Raw genomic sequence first — 14,596 nt, forward strand, 5'->3', positions numbered from 1 at the left:
TGGTAGGCTATTTTTGTCAAAATACACCAGGAAGACACAGCTACTGTGATATTGTCACAGCACTTGAATATTAGCTTTAGTTTGCATCATGTATTTTAAGGCACTAATTTTGAAACTAATGACGATTGCACTCCTGTTTCTGTGGGCTGCACTGTCTAATAGAGCGCTGGAATACATATTGCATTCCCAGCTTCGTTTCTGTCGTTCGGGATGAACTCCTCCCTTCTCTGCTTCAAACCTCTCCAACTGTAAAACTGCATTTTACCACCATTCTGAACCTGTAAAGTGAGATTAGTTGTTGAAAAAACATCATTTTGAACATAAACGCTAAGAAAAATAAGATGTAACTTGGCAAGTCATTTATGTTTTTGTAATGCATCATCTGCTCTGCCATAGTGTTCACATCCACTTATTAGTTTCCTCTGAATGACAGAAACCCTCTCCAGAAGTCTTCAATTCATAACTGTCACTACAATCCATGAATTCATGGAAATTAGCAATTTTTGCCAATTTTGAGAAAAAAGACAAAAATACCCTGTTCCACCTAAGAATCAACTTTTCACATCCAAGTGAACTGACATCTTTACACTTGGACTCAGAGGTCAAATTTTGCAATCCCATGTCTAAACACTGTATAGCAACTATAACTTGACTATACTTCCATAATTTCACATTTTCTTACAGCATCAGCATTGAAGAGTAATACCCAATAGCAAGGCATATGACATCTGCTTTGATGTTTTCCACTAACTGCAAACCCACGAACGTGCTTTCTGCTTAGTGTCTGAAAACAGTATTAAGATTGCACATTTTAAATGTTCATATGTTTCCATTTCAGATCTGCAAGTAGCACTGGAGCACAGCAAAAAAAGATTGATATGTTTTCGTTTAATGCAGTCAATTGACATTCCATCATCATACGTGAACCATTTGCATATCTGAAAGTAGCAGCAAAGATTATCAGTAAGTTTGCACTAACCTTTTTACCATGGTTATCCCACCCAAGCTGGGGAAATCAACTACTTGTCCCACGCACTGCAAGGGATTTTTTGGATAAGTTTTACACAATAGCTGAAAAAGTAATCACAAAAGAGACTTATGTAATGGAAGTCAAATCCAGTAAAAAGTTTGGAGGCAAATTCTTAACTTTCAGGTCATGAACTGACAAATTTAAGAACACACTAGAGTTAACGGTATTCATACACATTTTCAATTATGCATCACTGCATATCTGGCCATGCCCAAGACTGGACTTCGGCTCAACAAACATCCTGACTTTTAATTTTTTTGTTCAAACTGATATGCCAAAACCAGATCTATTTTACTAGAGCGGCAACAACTACTTCAGTACTGGTAAAAAAGGGTTTTTTAAACATTTCTTATATGTGGCAGGGAATTCTTCAGGCAAACTCTAACTAGTAGTGAGGATAATCTCAGCTAACTTAATCGACTTTGTGTCAAAGCAAACAAAAAATGCTCACAATCACCATTGCAAGAGGAAGTTCAAGAAGTTTGCCCTCGCTTCTCTCAGTCACCCACTCCACCTCTCAGCCCTCAATCTCTGCAAAGCTCATCGTCACTTAATCCATACTACAAAGCAGAGAGACCCTTAGCCCAGGCTGGCTGGCACACTCTCCTCTGACCCAGAGCTCCCAGAACACCTGAGTCGCAAGGCAGTTTGAAAACAGTGTTAAATCTTACCCCCAGCCCAAGTCTATGAAAGGTCATCTAGCTCTGCAAACACGCTCAGGGCTTAAGCAAGTACATATAATTGCCTGTTATCTATTTTTTTTCCCTTACAGAACTCCACCTGATTTTCATCACAAAGGGAGTCCCCTGCAATGACTTGCCTCATACTTTATTAATGATACATTATTCACATCCTGCTCTGAATACACAACGTTCTCCCTCTTCTCCATGGCACAAGTCCCTGCGTCTTTCAGAGGTAGTCATTCCATTAACAGCATTCTCACACTTACCCCCGCAACGTTTATCCTCAAATTTTGCACTAGGAAACTAAGGCAGAGCAATAAACATCAGTAATGCTGGATGTTCAGCTTAGACATCCACAAAATGGCTGAAATGAAATTATACAAAAGAGATTGGCAAAGAAAGCTTTCCTCTAGAAGGCCATTTTTTAGGAGCATTATTTGAAGCTGAAACTGTTTTTTGTACTACCATGAAATGAGCATTCTTAGCTTAAGCATTAGCAGGTTCATTCTTAATGAACACAGAGCAGTCTAGAAGACTCAGAATAACAGCTTTTCCCTGTGATGCCACTTCCAGCCAAAGATGCAGATACGCACTGTATCTGATAGAGACAACAGAATGAAACTTTCAAGGACTCAAAGTTACTTTATTTAAATCCCATTCTTGATCTGAGAAAAGTTACAGGGAAAATTTTTTTCTTTCATTGTTTTCATCATGATAATTAATCCATGTTTTATGAAAACTAGCCTTTGGGTAATTCCTGTTAGAAAGAATTCTGTAAATTTCTCCACGCTGATATAAAATCAAGATAAAAAAACCACAAAGCATTTGCTTTGAAGTAAGTTTTAAAAAGAAAAAAAAAGTTCAGTAAGACTTGTGATATGAATAAGCATTTTGACAAACCCAAATTTTATGTTCAGAAGGCTCATATACATATTTAAGATGCACTTATTAAAACACCCACAAACCACAAAAAACTGTTGGAGCAGAAAGACTTAACTTCCCTAAATCACTTCTGTCCAACATAAGAGAAGAATTCAAGAACAATTTTATTTCTTCAAGAACTTTCAAAAATCCTTTCGGGAAATGCCTAGCCACTGTTGTACCTTGCAATCCAGCAGCCAAACACAGATGATTTGTTACAACTTCCCAACATGCCACACCTATTTATTACCTCTATTTACAAATGCTCAGAACAACTTTGTTAACCAGAATAAGTTCATAACAAACATCAGACATTTGTATTTTATGTAATTTCTTCAAATCAAAATTTATTTAATTTTGAAAAAAAGCATAACTGATCTTTATTCTTTTTGATATCTTTTAAGGGAACACAGTTATTTGTCCTATTAAGCACTTTCTTATATGTTTATCTTCTACAGAGCAAAAGTGGGGATCACAGGGGTGGTTCCTATGTTCTTTAGTTTACAGTGCTATACAATACCTTACCATAATTATAAGGTCTATTTAAGATCACGCTGCTAAGAGGGGCGGGCAAAACAACACAAAAAATCCATTTAGATTAAAATTCTCTAGCATTAAACACAATTAAAGAAATCACTTAAAACAGTATATTCCATTTCATCACCTCTTAAGATGTACAAGTTTGCATGCATGAATAGTGGATATAGGTAACAGGTCCCCTAACACCACCATCATGAAAGGATACTGAGTGCTCAGCTGGGAAAGCTGAGAAGCCTATCTTCACAATACACCGCATGCAAACTGAGAAACACATGAGGACAGCAGAAAATCGAGAACGGAGATTAGCCAGGCAAGTAAGACTCCCCTCCATAAGCTAACAAAGTTCTGTTGAAATCATTAAGAAAATTAAGCACACTTTTAGTGATTTTTATGAAATAGATCTACAAAATAAAGCATTTTTAATACTAAGAATTCCACACAAAACGCAGATACTTACCCAACGTCTCATACTAGCTAGAATTAAATCGAAGGCCAAGGTCTCATGATCTAATCTGCAAGGTCAGAAATCCTAAAGCCCCAATGATCCCAAGTCACCTCCTCTCACTGTCATAAGACCAGGGAATTATTCCCCAAAATTGTAAAGCTCTAACCATGGTACATTTATCATCTTTCACAAGCTATTATTTCACCACAACGTGCTATAAAATGGTTTTAGCGACTACTGTGGGTTCATGTCCTACACAATAATGGTAACGTATGCAACCATACTTCACCAAAACCTTAATTTTGGGTTGTGTTCTTTTTTCTTTATTGTTCTCTTAAATGCATTGTAGGAATAAGCCAAATTATTTTGATGAGAGAACTGTTCTTTAAAAGTCTCATCTACTTTCAGTATAAAGATTTTTTTCCTAACAAAGTGTTTCTCATTACAAAAGCAGCACGTATTAAAAATTTCCATGCATAAATGTAAACATATAAATGCATTTGACGAGATGAATTCACAGAACATTTTATGTGGACTCCCTACATCAGCTACTATAACCCTCAGATACAATCTGGCTCACATGCCCATGAGAAAGCTAAACAGATTCAGAGCAAAACCAATAAACTTGACACTGTATTGTTGCAATGCAGATATGCAGAAGAAGAAAAAAAAGAGCTTAACTTTCCAGAGATGCTGAGCAACACGCAGTATAGCACCCTGAAATTCCTTACAAGGGAGCACACCGTATAGCACAGTAGGCGCAGCAAACTGATCATCACTGTAGCCAGGTAATAGCCATGCTGCAATCCTTCCAGTTTCACCAGTTTGCCTCTACCTTCTGATTATCACTGGAAAGGAGGAAATCGGGGGCCCCAAGAGTAAAAATTCAATACTAAAACCATATTAACAACCTGGCTTTTTGCAGCACTTAATGAATTTGCTATAGTTGGCTCTAAAAATAAATTGAGATTTCACATTCTAGACAATATAATGGGACACTCCCTGGCAAATGAAATTTTATGCCAGTCATGTATGCACAGCATACCACTGAAGATCAACTCAGCCAGAGATAGTAAAACAGCTCGTATTTACACATTGTGTTTTCTTCCAAGCCAGCACACATTACACACAGGTTTCAGTTGAACAACACTGTACAGAACAGGACTGCCACCAGTCTTGCCAGATGAAGATTTCCTTCACGTATTTATTGATTTTCATATTAATACCAATACTCTTGATATCCTACTAAGTCCTAAAAACCCGAAGCAGAAAGTATCTCTGACCTCAGCATCCAAAACTGCTTCTCAGCATTATCAGGGAACGTTCTGCTCAGTCAAAACACTGCTCTGCCACTTGCAGCAATGCAGCCCACGAAATATGCCTGACTACTGCAAAGATGCCAGAAAAACAAGAAAGGTTCATGAACTAGGGTAACAGATGAATATATTCGAATTATGAGCTAGTGCAGTGTACCTTAAAGTGCTGGCCTACACATTTTCAAGGCCAGCGATTTAGAAAAATAACTCACTGAGTATCTCAAAGTTCATGTCTGCAGTCTATACCTAAGTCAGCCTCGCGTGACTCAACGCGGGGGGAGGGGGGATATTAACCCCTTAAAGCAGACTATTCAGACCCCTAACCTAAAGAAGTACTCAATGTATCTTACAGAAAGTGTCCTTTCCTAATATGCCCTAATGGCAACTAGAAGCCTTAGAAACTTAAATTTCTCCAGCAAAAAAAGCAAAGGCTGCCTGCATGCTGGCAGAGCGGCAATGGAAAGCTGTTGCAGCGTATCTAAATAGAAAGGAAACAAACAGGCAGTCTGAGCATCCCAAGGACCATTGCCACAGAAAGTGGAGAAGGGGCTGAACAAGGAAGTTACATTTTTAATACTTCTTTCTGTTAAAAGGAGAAAAAAAACCCAAACAACAAACAACACTTTAAGGTGAAAACAATATAATTGAAAGTGAATTCCCTCTTGAGAATACCTCTTTTGTGATTTTGAAGTGGCTTAGTACTGCTTTTTGTGATTTTATTATTTCTAAAACTCAGGTTGTACCTACATAGCTCATTCCAAGTCTAGCCCAACTCAAGAACTAAGTGATGGAGCAGCTGATGACAACAAGCCAGTTGATCAATTACAAGGGAAAGCCCACTGTTGTTTTTGTTTGGTAGTTTTTTGCTTTTTTGTTTAAGGCTTAAGCTTTTAATATTATTTTTAACCACATCTACTTAAGTCAAATGGCCTTTAACAAACTCACAGAGCAAACCTGTTAAAAATACAACACGCCCCATCTTCAATTAAAGGTTAAGCAAGCTCTCAAATAACATCACACTGCCTCAAAAAGCATTCAGAAGGGAAAAACCAGACTGGACATTCATGATTATTTTGAAGACTAAGAAGTGAAGCTAATATCTGAATATTTTCATTGTGGTGATGCATATAGCCTCGAAGAAAACCTTTAGATAACCTGATTTCACCACCATTAAACACACAATCACTTGTCCACCACCTGAAAAACAGAACATCATGATCTAAATGCAAAGTACACCTTCTCAAAAACCATTGCAAATGTTCACAAGATCATGTATGAAGTGTTTAAGAGAATTTAAAACTGCATTAACAAGAAGCTTTCCTGAAAGAAAAGCCACATCTGTCAATCTCCTGTCGAATTCTAGTTGAAGAGCTCTCAACAACTCAATCAACCCCTCTTTCCACAAGATCATAAGTGAGGAAGATGACTTGAAATTATGGAAGTGCTCCAAAAGAGCGGGATCACATGGTTACCCAAGTCTCAAAACTCTCTTTTCCTAGAGTTTTTTTTCCACAAAAGCATGCAACAGGAGAAAGCTATCTACAAGAAACACAAATACAAACAAGAAACAGAAACAATAAAGGAGATAAATATAGTTTTACGCTTATCAAAATAACATGTGAACATCTATGTAGCAATTTAGCAGCTGGTTTTGGTAATTTTGATAAGGACATTTACTATACCAGCTTTATTTCCCCAATGCAAAAGTTTTGATGCTTTTAAAGAAAACCATACATACACACACTAGCCAGTTTGTCTGTCTCCGAAAGAAAGAATATACTTGAAAAGCAAGGATTTTGGTGCACTAATATAAACAGGACATAGCTCACCTGCACCAAGTGAGTCCAGAATTCCAACTACATTTTACATCAATCCTCAAGGAAAATACCTTTTCCTACACTACAGCTATGTTTTCCCACACGAACTCCATTTTGAGCACTACTGAGAAGCGAACAGCCATCACCCTCACTTTGAGGCCTGAGCATACAAGCGGTACTTTACCGAAGACATTGTCTAATCCAAAGAGCTTAGTATTGCAAGGCCTGGATTCTGCCAACACTTGCACATGCCTAACCTGATGCATATAAATGGGGATTACTCACATGCTGGAAGGTAAGTACATGAATAATAAGCATGTTCATGAATCAGCAATTATGTGCAAATAGAATAAAAAGCCAAAGTGAAAGGAAAGGGGGCACAAGAGGCAAGAAAGTTGTCACAAGTCATTAATAATTATAAGAGTGAATGCTCCCAACTGGGTTTTTAGGAAAGCTAACTTACTTCTAAGTTTAAAGAACATCAGCTTTGAGGGTTTGGGAGTGGGAAGGAGGAGAGTTTCTTCGTTTATCATCCGAATACACAATAAATTGTCAACTATATAAAAAGTCTGCCAAAAAACAACCCTTAGACTGCCCTTCTTTACCCAATCCTCCTAACTCTCCAGCTGAAACATGTAATGGTTTTAAATTCTCACTTGCTTTCTTTCCCCAGCTACAAGCCACCTGCATGCCTGGAAAGCTTCTCAATCAGGCCAAAATGGCCTATTTAAAATTCAATTCCTTTATCAGCCAACTAAAAAAAAAAAAATTTAAGATTTTTCTAAAATACAAACAGCAGCTCTCCAGAACAAACTAGTTAATGCTGTGAACAAGCAAACTGCTGAGCAACTCAACCCAGGGATTGTGAAATTAGAAGCTTCAGAAGTCATGAGGAGGAAGGTGGGGGTTCTATATATAAAATAGCCTGCTCTTAACTTCCCTGACACCAGCTTGGGTAAGAAGGGCTTTCCAGTTCTAGTAAGTTATTCTGTATTGCCCAGTAATCATACTACTGCCAAGAAAAATATCCTTAAGTGTTCACATCAAGTGGCCAAGTGCTCCCATCAGCTTCTTCAAGATGCAGCAATTCTAGGTACCCTGTCTGCTACCACCAGCTTCTCAAGCCTGCAAAGGGTGCCTTGTGGAGATCAGACTCCTCCTGCACAGCAGCTTACAACAGGAGTTCCCAAATTTAACCTTATTTGTTAGCTACAACAGCAAGGGATGCTGGTATTACCACCTGCCACCATCAATACACCTGCAAGCGCACTACCACCTACAGCAAGCATACAAATATACCAATTACACAGCAAACATTGTACGCTAGGTATTTTGAACTGGTTTCTAAGCTGTAGTACTATGGGCCTCCTTCAACATTTTAGTAATTCTATCTTGCATTGACAAGAATCAATATACCAGAGTAACACTGAGAACACCAAAATACAGCCCTTTTGGAAGAGCCAGGCTCCAACATTCAAGATGCACTAACAACACACCTCTCTTCAGAGGACAGCACCCTTCTTTTATGCTTTCATTAGAAAAGTATTGGTTAGCCTCAAGCCAAAGCTCAGTCAGTGCGACATTTGAGCTCCTACATCAGAATGATTCAGTTCTAAATTATCACTGTTCAATATAAAGCGGCCAATATCTTCCATCTTGAAGGTCACAAATAATGTTTCACCATTGCCTACTCAATGTAATTTGGAAAGCACCGGAAGCCTAGATGCCTCAACTTCATTACTACAGCTCTTTTCATACAATGTTATATGCCCTAACAAGTTTTGTGATCTCGATCAATACTACAAACACTTCACATAAGGAAAGGTTTTTGCTTTATTACACATACAGCATTTTACGATTCTTTATATATATTTTAAGAAAAAAAAACAAAACAAAACAACAAAAACCCAAAACCAACCAGGAACTAATTGCCTCACACTGTAACACCCAAAACATGCTGGGGACTGAACAGCCTCTGAAGGATGAAACCTCTGTCCTTGCGATTTTACAGCATAAGAATTGTTAGAAAAAAGTGAAAAGTAGAAGGAATTTATCAAGACTTACTGGTATCTTTCTAATGACCAGGGTTTTAAATAAAGAATTGCATTGCTATAAAATAATAACTGAAATAACAATTAGGACTAAAGGGAGAAAGAGAAAGAGAGTTAACAGGAGCAAGGGAAGCTATAAAGCAAATTGAAAGAAAGAAAGAAAAAAAACCAGGAAGTGGTAAAAGCAAGCAGCAAAGGATTAAAAAAAAGAAATACATAGCTCAAATTGCAAGCTGCTAACAGAACTGGAAAGCCCAAAGTTACTACCCATATGGTGGCTGTGGTCTTCACCATCTAGACCAAAGGTCCAAAAACCTCACAGCGATCAACACTAGTAAAAGCTACAAGACAACAATGTGATTGAGAACAGTAGTTAAATCAAGCTAAAGATCTGAAACCTCTGAGACAGGCAATCTTTATCTTTAATAAATAAAGAAGGAGCTAGTTACAGTAAGTTGTTGGCTTTTCTCACTGATCATGTCTGAAAGTGAAATTTCTGCTTCTATTTCAGGATACCCATAGAAGTAACAAGCTAAAAGAACCAAAAAATACGCCTCTCCTCTTTTCTGTAATTTTATAAGACACCAAGTCCCGCACGTGTCTAAAGCAGCCCGATAGCTGTATGCACTGATATCATAAAAATCATTATTATTCATTTTACACTGATGAAAAACATGTCCCCATGAGTTTACTGTGGCCAGCTTTCTTTCCACCCCCTCCCTGAGCACAGCAAAAATGTAATTGAGAGCTACCACCCTTGGGATCTGTGAACTACTAAACCACACATTTCCTTCTTTGGGATGGAGAGCCTGATTGCATTTACTTACTATTAGACCCTTCATTGGGAATACCCTTCCAGACACTTGTTGGAAACTTCCTGCTTTTTTTTAGCCTGCCAATTCCAAGAGATACCACAAATCTGAGATCATCAGAAGACACAGGTACTACAAAACTAGCACTGGGTATTTTATCAAATTTAATTACTGCTCGGTGCTGCTGAAGACCTGTACTTCTCCTAGTGTGACTTCTGAACACTGCCTGCTTTTTCATCTGCACAATTTAAGAAATCCTATAACAAGGCTTGCGAAGCTACCCTGGGAAATAATAACAGGTCTGGAAAAACCCAGACATACTGCTCTACTTCTCCCACTCTTCAATTTTCAGTGACGGAAGGGAGTATAAATTGTACTTAATTGCAAAATTGTCAGTTCGGTCCTTGAGTCAGTAAATTGCGCTTTTACGATTTCTCCTCATTCTCCCTTCTCTCCTTTCCCAGGGAAGGCAGGCTTCCAACATTATTTCTCATCTTCTCAGAGCACTTGTACTGTAGTCTTCCCCTACTTCACCCCACAGCCTCCCAAGCCCCCCTTTCTTCTCACTTCCTCCTACAGGACACCACATCCCACCTCCACATCTTGCACCGTTCCTCCATACAGTCTCTCGGCTCGTCGCTAGCTCAAGTTCTCACTCCTGCTCATAAGCTCCTCTCGCCAGTCACCAGTCGTTTTGTGGGGACCAGTCAATACTTTGGGGCGGGGGATAGGGAAGAAGCGGCACAACGCGGAGGCCCCAGCACCAGCCCCGCGCAGTCACACTCCCAGCTCCTCAGGGACAACCCTGGAATTTCTGCATTTCTTGCGGGTCTCCTCGGTGCTGCCAGCAAAAGAAGTAGGTCTCAGCTCTCCACCTCCTAAATTCATACATACAGAGCTTGCCTTTTGTGTTTGTTTTTAAATATGCTGAAAGACTTTGCAATATTTAAAAGTAAACTTTGTGAATTCAGATCAGATATTGTCTGAAACAACTCCCTCCTTCCTCATAGAGGAAAGAGAGGAAGTTGATATATTCCCTCTAAATAGCTATAAAAGTTTGAATTCTTTTTCCTACTCCTATAAATGCCCATATTTACTTTTTGGACTGGAAGTTAACATCTGATCTCTGACCAAACACAGTTAGAAATACAAGTCTTATTTAATAACAGAAGGAAAACTTTCAAAGTCAATCTACAACCATCTTTCTTCTTTACTTCTTGCCCCCTTAAAGACCTTTTTAAAAATGCAATCAATTTGGAGTTTTAAAGTTTTAAATTCCAGTCTTGAAACTGTTAAATAAAACACCTCTGAAGCCTAACATGCTCTGCTTTTAAAATCCAAAATGGTGCTAAATCCTTACAGTGAAAAAGCCATTATGTTATGTATGGTTAAGCTTACAGACGCAGACTCACTGATTGTAGCTGTATGGGTACAGAAAAGTACGTGACCAATTGCTAATATAAAAGGAAACTGTGAACCTAAAAGTTTAATAGTTGTGAAACCAGCAGCAAAGTTTAACAATCATCTACTCAGCTTGAGGATAAAGTGCTAGCAGCACCTTTGTAGCCCCACAAGTTAGTCTCAAAAACAAATTCCAAGCTTGACAACCAAACCCGCCTTTTCCCCACTTCTTTAATATCAGAAAAATGTACGTACAAAGCTCTACATTACCTGAAGCAGTCTAAAGTCTACATAGTCTCATTAGATTTGTGGTTTAGCCCTTCAATTACATTTAAAAGAAAATACATCTCTACTAGCCTTTGTCACAATGAACTATCTTCCACTGTATTCTTGTCTTGGACACATTTTATGTCACAAAATTCACATTATATGAATTACAAGAATAATATATCTGCTTAGCAAGATATCCAAGAGATAACTGAATGTTCAGAAGTCATTTATTTCCACATTAGAAGGGATATGTTATTCTATCAGGATACAGGATTTCTCACATGCATGATGGAGGTAATTTGCCAAATCAAGTATTTAATAATAATCCATCAGTTCACCCCAAAATAAATAAATAAAAGCACTTGGCACACTGCTTAAAGAATTAGCCCCTGTGCAAAGTACTGGAAGATTTTAAATCAGCCAAACAGTCACTTTCACATGGACAGAGCCAATTTCTCACAGAAACACTTACACAAAAGCATAATGTAGTAATTAAAGGTCTTACTCAAGGAAGGACTAGTGTCTCTAAACATGACTAAGTGAAACAGAGCAAATCCCACTTTGTTTAGCTTCTGCTGTGACAGAGGTAGTTTCCTTTTAGATTTTGCACTCTGTTTACTAATACCGTTAGGCATACTGTTCTCAAATTAGAAACAAAACAAGCTTAAAAATATACCTTTTATTGGAGAAACTGTGATCCACAAACCACTATACAGGTTTAGGTTTAAAACAAGCAATTACAAGCTACTATAGAAGACAAATGTATTTAAATGGAACTGAAGTGGGGGAAACTCTACAAAGAAAAGAAAGCTCCTTGTAACATAAAGACATAGTTACCTATACTGGAAGTCTTTCGGCGGTTACTAGGACCCCAGTTCTTTCCCTTTAGCAGTCAGACCAGCTGTTTACTTCCCTCCATGCTGTGTAGATAAATTCTTATAAAAGTGTCAGCTCTACATTGTCCAGCCAGCCACAAGAACTCTTGGTATAAATAACAACCAGAGTTTCCATCCGAGTTTACATATTACCTTTAAAGTCCAACAGGAGGTGATATTTAAAATGAGAAGGAAGAAAACACAAAGTAAACCACAAAGTAATGGTACACTTCACATATATCAAAATGGAAGGAGAATCACTCATGCTAGTGTAGTGAGCAGACTGTATACTGCATTTTGCAACTCTGAACAAAATTAAGTTGCTGATTACCTTCACATTTCTCTCACAACAACAGCACACAGGAAAAAGAAGTTAGCAAAGGCTACTACAATAAGTTATTGGTTATAAATGATTTTCATCTCCAACAAGCATTCAGGGGTTTTACTTTCTATTAGCCTCCTCTTCCAAACGATACTAAAATTAAGTGTACCACTATAAACTGCTATTTTTTTCATATACTAACTGTAATTTTAAAAATTAATTCAGCTGGATAGGTTCAATTAACAGGATGTTTAAGATATATTTTTTTTGCCTTTAAGAATAGCGGCATTTTACGTAATATATGCTGAGGACTGTTTCAGTTTAGTATTTTAAATACAGAATCCACCAGTTCTCCTTGCTACTGTGTTTACAGTTTGCTACTACACCCAAAGAACAAAAAGCGACTTGACTCATCTGCCTTCTACATCCCCAGTGAAAAGGAGTAAAACTCCTAAATGGCAGCAGAAAAGCAGATGGCTGGTCAGACTTGCTACAGTCAGATACTAGAGTAAAACCCAATCACATCTGAATACAGGTTCAAACAAGAACCCTTCTACTGCAGTTACCCTCAGACATTAACTCTTTACATAACACATCCAGGACAAACTCACGCATAGACCAGGATTTTTCAGAGGCGTTCAGTGGGCACATAAGCAGCCTCACAACTAGTCACCATAAGACCTCCTCAGGGGAGTAAAGTTGGAATATATACAAGAGTGTTTGAAGGCTCAGGTCCTTTACCTTCCTATGTGCATGATGGTTTATTCTTAAGCTCACTATTAGCAATCACCTGCGTACTAATTTGTAAACATGTTTACTGCAAGGGAAACAAAATCATAAGTCTCAAAGTTAGCTCTTTATTACTACTGATAAATGAAAACGATAAAATTTTAAACCCCATCATGTCAGGGGAATGTCCTTCCCCCACACAGATGTTAATCTAACTCAGATTAGCCTCATGAATGCATTCCGTCAGGGAGGATATAGTTCATTTTGCCAATCAAACTACTTCTCCCTTGAGAGCTCAGTGCCATGAGACATTTTGCAATTCCAACTTGTATTTTAAAAATAAAGGGTATTACTATATCCAATGACTACTTCATTTTTTCCTACCATTCATGTTTTACACCTTTGTTTTAAGGCTGGGGAACGTTAGTAGCCCACTACCATTAATGCATCTTCTCAACAAGACAAGACCGAGCATTAATCTAGTCATACAAAAACATCATGGGTCCCATTCTGAAAGGCAGCGAGTGCCCTCATCTCCCATTGATGTCAAACCACATAATGTTGTAAGTGCTGAGGTCTATTGTTTAGTCCATTTTTCCCCATCCTGTGAGGTCCTGCAATATATTCATTACAAAAGGTCATACACTATAAGCACTGATATAAAACAAAACATAAGACCCTCATGCATTTTCTTGTTTACACCAAACTCCTAGCATCAACAGTGTAATTCAAATAAGGGCAGAACACACAGTGCGACTGCACATGCAAGCACTATTTTCCAGATGGAAGCAGCTCTTAAAAGGTTTTATTTTCTAAAAGAAATGGTATAGTTTATAAGAGCCACGAAGCCCTCCCAACCCAGTTCCTTACGTAAACAGGTAGTCACCCTGCAATACCCAAAGCTGTTAACAAAACCAAAAAGATACCCCACCTTTCTGAATCAGTCAACTTGGAAAACCACTGGAAGAGAATACCTGCACATCACTTGGAAAACTGCCTATTCTTTATCTGTAATACAGAACTATTATTTACTTCAGCTGAAGTATTTCTCATCTAGAAACACAGCTGCACTTGCAAGGCCTTGTGTATTATCACCAAATCTTTTTCTTTAATTATTTTAAAGCCTGGTATTGTCCACATAAAAGTAGACTGTGTGGCTTGTTTTGGAGGGGGAAGAATAGGGGAACACCTGTGGGACAAAGCCCAACTTAGTTAAGGAGGAGGTTTACACTGAAATCAATTGTTTTCCTGTTCTAACCACCAAGAAGAGCTACAATAACACAGCCCCAAACAAATGTATGTTCGTCCGAGAAAAATAGCTACAATATTTATCCAAACATCTGCTGGAGTCCTGCCAGCCAGCCTATGCCGGCAGACTGGCTGC

The 14,596-nt window shown here is 38.2% G+C and overlaps 1 protein-coding gene across 1 annotated transcript in view; it reads right to left on the reverse strand.

Moving 5' to 3' along the window:
- DLG5 (discs, large homolog 5 (Drosophila)) overlaps window positions 1-14,596 on the reverse strand; it is a 112,538-nt gene that overhangs the window by 97,124 nt on the left and 818 nt on the right. The window lies entirely within an intron of this gene.

This window comes from Haliaeetus leucocephalus, unplaced genomic scaffold (genome assembly GCF_000737465.1).
Source record: "Haliaeetus leucocephalus isolate CR32 unplaced genomic scaffold, Haliaeetus_leucocephalus-4.0 Scaffold229, whole genome shotgun sequence".
NCBI lineage: Eukaryota > Metazoa > Chordata > Aves > Accipitriformes > Accipitridae > Haliaeetus > Haliaeetus leucocephalus.